This window comes from Lolium rigidum, chromosome 5 (assembly GCF_022539505.1).
Source record: "Lolium rigidum isolate FL_2022 chromosome 5, APGP_CSIRO_Lrig_0.1, whole genome shotgun sequence".
NCBI classification, from domain to species: domain Eukaryota; kingdom Viridiplantae; phylum Streptophyta; class Magnoliopsida; order Poales; family Poaceae; genus Lolium; species Lolium rigidum.
The window spans coordinates 87,613,775-87,621,063 of record NC_061512.1 but is presented as its reverse complement, the minus strand read 5'-3'; positions in this window follow the sequence as shown (position 1 = coordinate 87,621,063).

Genomic DNA, 7,289 nt, shown 5'->3' with positions numbered 1-7,289 from the left:
CGTCTACCGCTGAGCGACGCCATCGCAGCCATCCGACGCCACCGTAGCCGTTCCGGCGCCGTCCGCCCTTCAGCAACGCGTTCTGCTCGTAACTGTCACCCTTGTCGTCGTCCGGCCGCCGACAGCCTGTGCGCAGTATACGTCCCTGATCCCCACCTTACTGTGCTCTTTCTGATGTTGTATCGCGAGTGCCTCCAAAAATTCATGCCTGTTTTACCTTACAAGTGAGTCGACAATTGATTAGTGTTGATTCACCCTGAGGTAAGTCGCGATCTGATTCATATTGCTTCAGCCTGCCATATTCTTGCTTGTATAAAATTTCGACAAAGATTCCTGGTTAGAATTAGTGGCCAAACCTGCGTGCATGTATGGTGGCCAAAGAGGTGCGGACACACCCTACACGCGTCATTTGTCCATCAGATATATAAGGCTGTCAGATATGTGATCCTAGAAGATGTCGCTCTCAAACTGCAGCGCTCCAGCTGCCTGCTAATTTATACTCAATAGCCGATGCTAACTATAGTTTCTAATTTACAGAAAACCCCTTTTGGGTAGATCATAAACACAACTAAGATTGTTTAGGGTAATTAACCAATGTACAGTCAACTTTGGGTAGATAATCCAAGGCCGGTGAACTTTTGGGTAAATAACCAATTCTCCCCAGCTCAAAAGGTTTTTTCGTCCGGCCAGGTAAGAGCATCACTAACAGAACTCTTAAACTGGTAACCCTCAAAGTTAATTTGAGGATCGAGAAAACGCGAATTTGAAGACCAAAAACGTTGGTTTGAGGGCACTAATTTGCGCGCCGGCCTTCAATCAAACCTTCAAAACAGGTAATCAACACACAATATCATGAAACACACATATCATGAAACATACAATATTTGCAAATTGATATTAGCAAAACACAATCATGAAACAAACTTGCAAATGATTATAAATGATGCATGGTTCATAGTTTTACATTACATAATCAACATTTTGTCCTTCCAAAAGATCATCATCACCACCATGGCCGGCGGCTCAAACGAAGTTGTCCACACCTCCTTTGGTTATATGCAGAATCAGCTACTTATACAAGCCACATGTTAAGATGAGGAACAAGGATAGAAATCTTTTTGCTCAAAGAGCCATGCAATGCAATAATGTGAGGTCAAGTAGCTCTAAATCTCAATACAAGCCATGCATGCAAGATCGACCATGCCATTCTCTTTTCATTAATCGTGTGCAGCCTTGCACTTTTGGCCGACCAGCGGCACTTCATTTGGTGCTGGACATGCGGCCCAAGGCCTCTTTGCTACAACAACAACAAGACATGGGCAGCCCTACCGTGACAAACAAGGACACGGAGGGACACGGAACAGAGCCAGCCGCACGACCTCGACAACGTCAATAAATAGCTAGTTCATCTAGGGTTTAGACCTTGGATTTTGATTAGACTAAAAGTTAGCCAATTGCTGCAACTCTCGTGTACTTCTTTTGAGGCTAACGCCCAGAACAAGGCCGACTATTCGGAATCCCACTTTTTTCAATAAAGCTTCATCTATATCTACAATATCTGGATTGCAGTATTAGTTCTTACTTGTTCTCGATTTCAGGTAGGAATTAAGACCCTCGTTGGTCAGGCTGATCGTGCACCTGCAAGATCAGTAACTCCCGGAGATTGTCCTAGCGATTGCATTGGCGCACGAGCTTTGCACGTGTAGTCGGATCGTCAAGCACGAACTCCACCAGCAAATCGATGTTATCTTTATCTCATCGAAAGATCGGACACATTGGCCCTATCAAGTGGTATCAGATTTCAGATTGCTCGATGAGATTTACAGTTTTCATAGTGTAGATTTGATTTTACTTATAACCCAGAAAAAGTCTCACAAAAAGAAGTTAGATTGGTTCATCCTCGCCTAAAACCAGTCTTAGCATTTTCGCTATTACCACTTTGTTTCTATTTTGTTGAATTTTCGTTGCATCTTGTGTTGAGTTGCTGGTTTCTAGTGTCTAGTCTTTTAGAGTTTCGAGTTCTAAGCACGTCTTGTCACGTCGTCCAATTTCATCCACCTTTGCTCCCGTCGCCACTGTCATCAGACTTTTTTTCCTATCTCTCGCCATCATCCGCCCATTATTCGACAACGTTTCTGCCACCATATTTTCTTGCTTATACTCCCACCGTCTGCCACATTCAAATCAGATCTGCCTAGTCATGTTCCACGGAAAGTTTGGTTCGTTTGTCTAAACCTCAGGCTTTCTTGCAGAGTTTTGGTCGGGCCACAGAAAGGAAATAGTTACGATCGGTTGATTGCACGTAAGTCTTATTCTCTGCATTGGAACTTGATCGGAGCTGTCCCAGGAGAAAGCATAAATCTAGTCCGGTTTTCAAGCAAAGTGTCAGCGCACAAGGTTTGATCGGTTTAGAAAAAAAGAGAAAAAAGGACCGATCTGATCTATCGTTTGGTGTAGCATCAACTCTCTTCTTGGGAACTGTGCACTAGAGAGAAAAAATTGGAGAGTTAGTTTTAGTTCGACTGAATCAAGCTTTTACTTTGTGGAAACCGAATCTGCTTGGAATATATGTGGTCCGTTATAAAAAAGAGTTGAAAAATAAGAGAGCTTAAAAAAAGGGTGAGAAGAGAGAGCCCGACGTTGGTTGGAGAGATCTGATCGTTCGCCTCTTGTTAAAAGGAAAGAGAATTTGTTGTTCTGTGTCATTGGAGGAAAGAGCTGCACGTCACCATCCTTTCTCTGACTCGCATGTGACCGGTCTTTTCTGTTGGAACACTTGACGGTGTTACCATCACGTCTGCACCTGGCCTCCATTTTCATTGTCTACTATTGGTCAGCCTCTGTCGCGCAGGCCGGTCGCTCTGCTGTTGCACGTCAGTTCGCCGGTCTGGTCGCCGCTCTTGACCACGCCACTATTTGCTCGCGTGTCGTGTGACATTTCAGTACCACGAGCCACACATTTTTCTTCTGTTCTGATCATCAACTTCGTACGTGTTCGTCACATATTATAGCTGCTGCGGGCGTGTTTTTTATCTGTGTCTTAGGCTCGCGTCTCTAGCACGGTCTAGTCTAGAACCAGCACTTGACTACTTTGAACGGATTTTTAGCTTTTGATGTCTACGTGTGCTTCTATTCTTGTAGACAGTGTTGGGCCTCCAAGAGCAGAGGTTTGTAGAACAGCAGCAAGTTTCCCTTAAGTGAATCACCCAAGGTTTATCGAACTCAGGGAGGAAGAGGTCAAAGATATCCCTCTCAAGCAACCCTGCAATCACGATACAAGAAGTCTCTTGTGTCCCCAACACACCCAATACACTTGTCAGATGTATAGGTGCACTAGTTCGGCGAAGAGATAGTAAAACACAGGTGGTATAGATGGTGATAATATTGCAGGAAGTAAATATGCAGTAAAACAGTAAACAAGCGGTGCCAGAAAATAGCTTGCTGGCGTGGGATGCAATTCTCTGTGGTGTAACTTTCTATTCGGAAGCAAGGCCTAGGGATCATACTTTCACTAGTGGACACTCTCAACATTGATCACATAACTGAATAAACAAATACTACTTTCTCTACACTCTCTTGTTGGATGACAAACACCATTCATTGTGTAGGGCTACAAGAGCACCTCAATGCCGGAGTTAACAAGCTCCACAACATTCGATGTTCATATTTAAATAACCTTAGAGTGCATAATAGATCATTGCAATTTAGACCGAGTACTAACATAGCGCACACACTGTCACCATTACACTATGAAAGGGGGAATAGATCACATCAATACTATCATAGCAATAGTTAACTTCATAATCTACAAGACATCACAATCATAGCTTATACCAAGTACTACATGATGCACACACTGTCACCATTACATCATGAAGGAGGAATAGACTACTTTAATAACATCACTAGAGTAGCACATAGATGATATTCAACTAGATCACAAAGCTCATGATCACATAAAGATCACATGGGAGAGAGAGATGAACCACATAGCTACCGGTACAGCCCTTAGCCTCGAGGGAGAACTACTCCCTCCTCATCATGGGAGACAGCGATGGCGATGAAGATGGCGGTGGTGTCGATGGAGATGCCTTCCGGGGGCACTTCCCCGTCCCGGCGGCGTGCCGGAACAGAGACTTCTGTCCCCCGAATCTTGGCTTCGCGATGGCGGCGGCTCTGGAACCTTTCTCGTATCGTGGCTTCTTCCTTTAGGGTTTTCGCGACGGAGTCCTTAAGTAGGCGGAAGGGCAGCCTCGGAGGGTGTCTGGGGCAGCCAGACAACAGGGGGGCGCCCCCCCCCCCCTTGGGCCGCGCCGCCACCATGTGTGGTGGCCCTGGGCCTCTCCTCCGGCCCTCTCCGGTGTTCGGAAGCTTCGTGGAATTATAAGATATCGGGCGTTGATTTCGTCCAATTCCGAGAATATTTCCTTACTAGGATTTCTAAAACCAAAAACAAGCAGAAAACGAGAACCGGCACTTCGGCATCTCGTCAATAGGTTAGTTCCGGAAAATGCATCAAAACGATATAAAGTGTGAACAAAACATGTAGGTATTGTCATAAAACTAGCATGGAACATAAGAAATTATAGATACGTCTGAGACGTATCAAGCATCCCCAAGCTTAGTTCCTACTCGCCCTCGAGTAGGTAAACGATAACAAGGATAATTTCTTAAGTGACATGCTACCAACATAATCTTAATCATACTATTGTAAAGCATATGAGATGAACGAAGTGATTCAAAGCAATGGTAAAGACAATGAGTAAACAACTGAACCATATAACAAAGACTTTTCATGAATAGTACTTTCAAGACAAGCATCAATAAGTCTTGCATAAGAGTTAACTCATAAAGCAATAAATTCAAAGTAAAAGGCATTGAAGCAACACAAAGGATGATTAAGTTTCAGCAATTTCTTTCAACTTGTAACATGTATATCTCATGGATAGTTGTCAACATAAAGCAATATAACAAGTGAAATAGGTAAACATGTAAGAATCAATGAACACAGTTGACACAAGTGTTTGCTTCTAAGATAGAGAGAAGTAGGTAAACTGACTCAACATAAAGTAAAAGAATGGCCCTTCGCAGAGGGAAGCATGGATTAAATCATGTGCTAGAGCTTTTCAAGTTTTGAAATCATATAGAGAGCATAAAAGTAAAGTTTTGAGAGGTGTTTGTTGTTGTCAACGAATGGTAGCGGGTACTCTAACTACCTTATCAACCAGACTTTCAAGAGCGGCTCCCATGAAGGACGTTATCTCTACCAGTGATACGTCTCAAACGTATCTATAATTTCTTATGTTCCATGCTACTTTATTGATGATACCTACATGTTTTATACACATTATATGTCATTATTATGCGTTTTCCGGAACTAACCTATTGACGAGATGCCGAAGGGCCAGTTGCTGTTTTCTGCTGTTTTTGGTTTCAGAAATCGTAGAAAGGAAATATTCTCGGAATCGGACGAAATCAACGCCCAACATCCTATTTTTCCCGGAAGCTTCCAGAGCACCGAAGAAGGGCCAGAGGGGAGCCAGGAGGGCCCCACCTCACAGGGCGGCGCGGCCAAGGGGGAGGGCGCGCCACCCTATTGTGTGGGCCCCCTGTGGCCCCTCCGACTCCTTCTCTTCGCCTATATGATGCCTCCTGACCTAAATCCTCGACACGGAAAAGCCACGGTACGAGAAACCTTCCAGAGCCGCCGTCATCGTGAAGCCAAGATCTGGGGGACAGGAGTCTCTGTTCCGGCACGCCGCCGGGACGGGGAAGTGCCCCCGGAAGGCTTCTCCATCGACACCACCGCCATCTTCATCAACACTGCTGTCTCCCATGAGGAGGGAGTAGTTCTCCATCGAGGCTTGGGGCTGTACCGGTAGCTATGTGGTTAATCTCTCTCCTATGTGCTTCAATACAATAATCTCATGAGCTGCCTTACATGATTGAGATTCATATGATGATGCTTGTAATCTAGATGTCATTATGCTAGTCAAGTGGGTTTTACTTATGTGATCTCCGGAGACTCCTTGTCCCACGTGTGTAAAGGTGACGAGTGTGTGCACCGTGTGGGTCTCTTAGGCTATATTTCACGAATACTTATTCACCGTTATGAATGGCATAGTGAAGTGCTTATTTATATCTCTTTATGATTGCAATGTGTTTTGTATCACAATTTATCCGTGTGCTACTCTAGTGATGTTATTAAAGTAGTTTATTCCTCCTGCACGGTGTAATGGTGACAGTGTGTGCATCGTGTAGTACTTGGCGTAGGCTATGATTGTGATCTCTTGTAGATTATGAAGTTAACTATTGCTATGATAGTATTGGTGTGATCTATTCCTCCTTTCGTAGTGTGAAGGTGACAGTGTGCATGCTATGTTAGTACTTGGTTTGGTTATGTTGATCTGTTATGCACTCTAAGGTTATTTAAATATGAACATTGAATATTGTGGAGCTTGTTAACTCCGGCATTGAGGGTTCGTGTAATCCTACACGGTTAGTGGTGTTCATCATCCAACAAGAGGGTGTAGAGTCTAGCATCTATCTATTTATTCTATTATGTGATCAATGTTGAGAGTGTCCACTAGTGAAAGTATGATCCCTAGGCCTTGTTCCTAAATATCGCTATCGCCGCTTGTTTCTTGTTCTACTCGCATGTTTACTTCCTGCAATATTACTACCATCAACCGCACGCCAGACAAGCACTTTTACGGCGCCGTACTACTGCTCATATTCATTCATACCACTTGTATTTCACTATCTCTTCGCCGAACTAGTGCACCTATTAGGTGTGTTGGGGACACAAGAGACTTCTTGCTTTGTGGTTGCAGGGTTGCATGAGAGGGATATCTTTGACCTCTTCCTCCCCGAGTTCGATAAACCTTGGGTGATCCACTTAAGGGAAACTTGATGCTCGTTCTACAAACCTCTCGCTCTTGGAGGCCCAACACCGTCTACAAGAATAGAAGCACCCGTAGACATCAAGCTATTTTCACGGCGCCGTTGCCGGGGAGGAAAGGTAAAAGGCACTCACACTCCGGTCCCAGGTAACTAAGTTATTTTCTGTTGCCGTTGTAAGTGCTCGAAGCTATTTCCTTTAGATCCTGCAATTGCATCTTTTTGTCTCTTGTTTTACACTAGTAAGACTTAATGGAAGACAACAACAAAATGAGAGATCTTTATGAACTTTATCTTGAATTAGGACATGATGTGTTTGAAGAGAAAATTAAAAAACCCATGGAACTTATGCATGCTAATGGGAATGTTATTAGTATGAATGCTTTGAA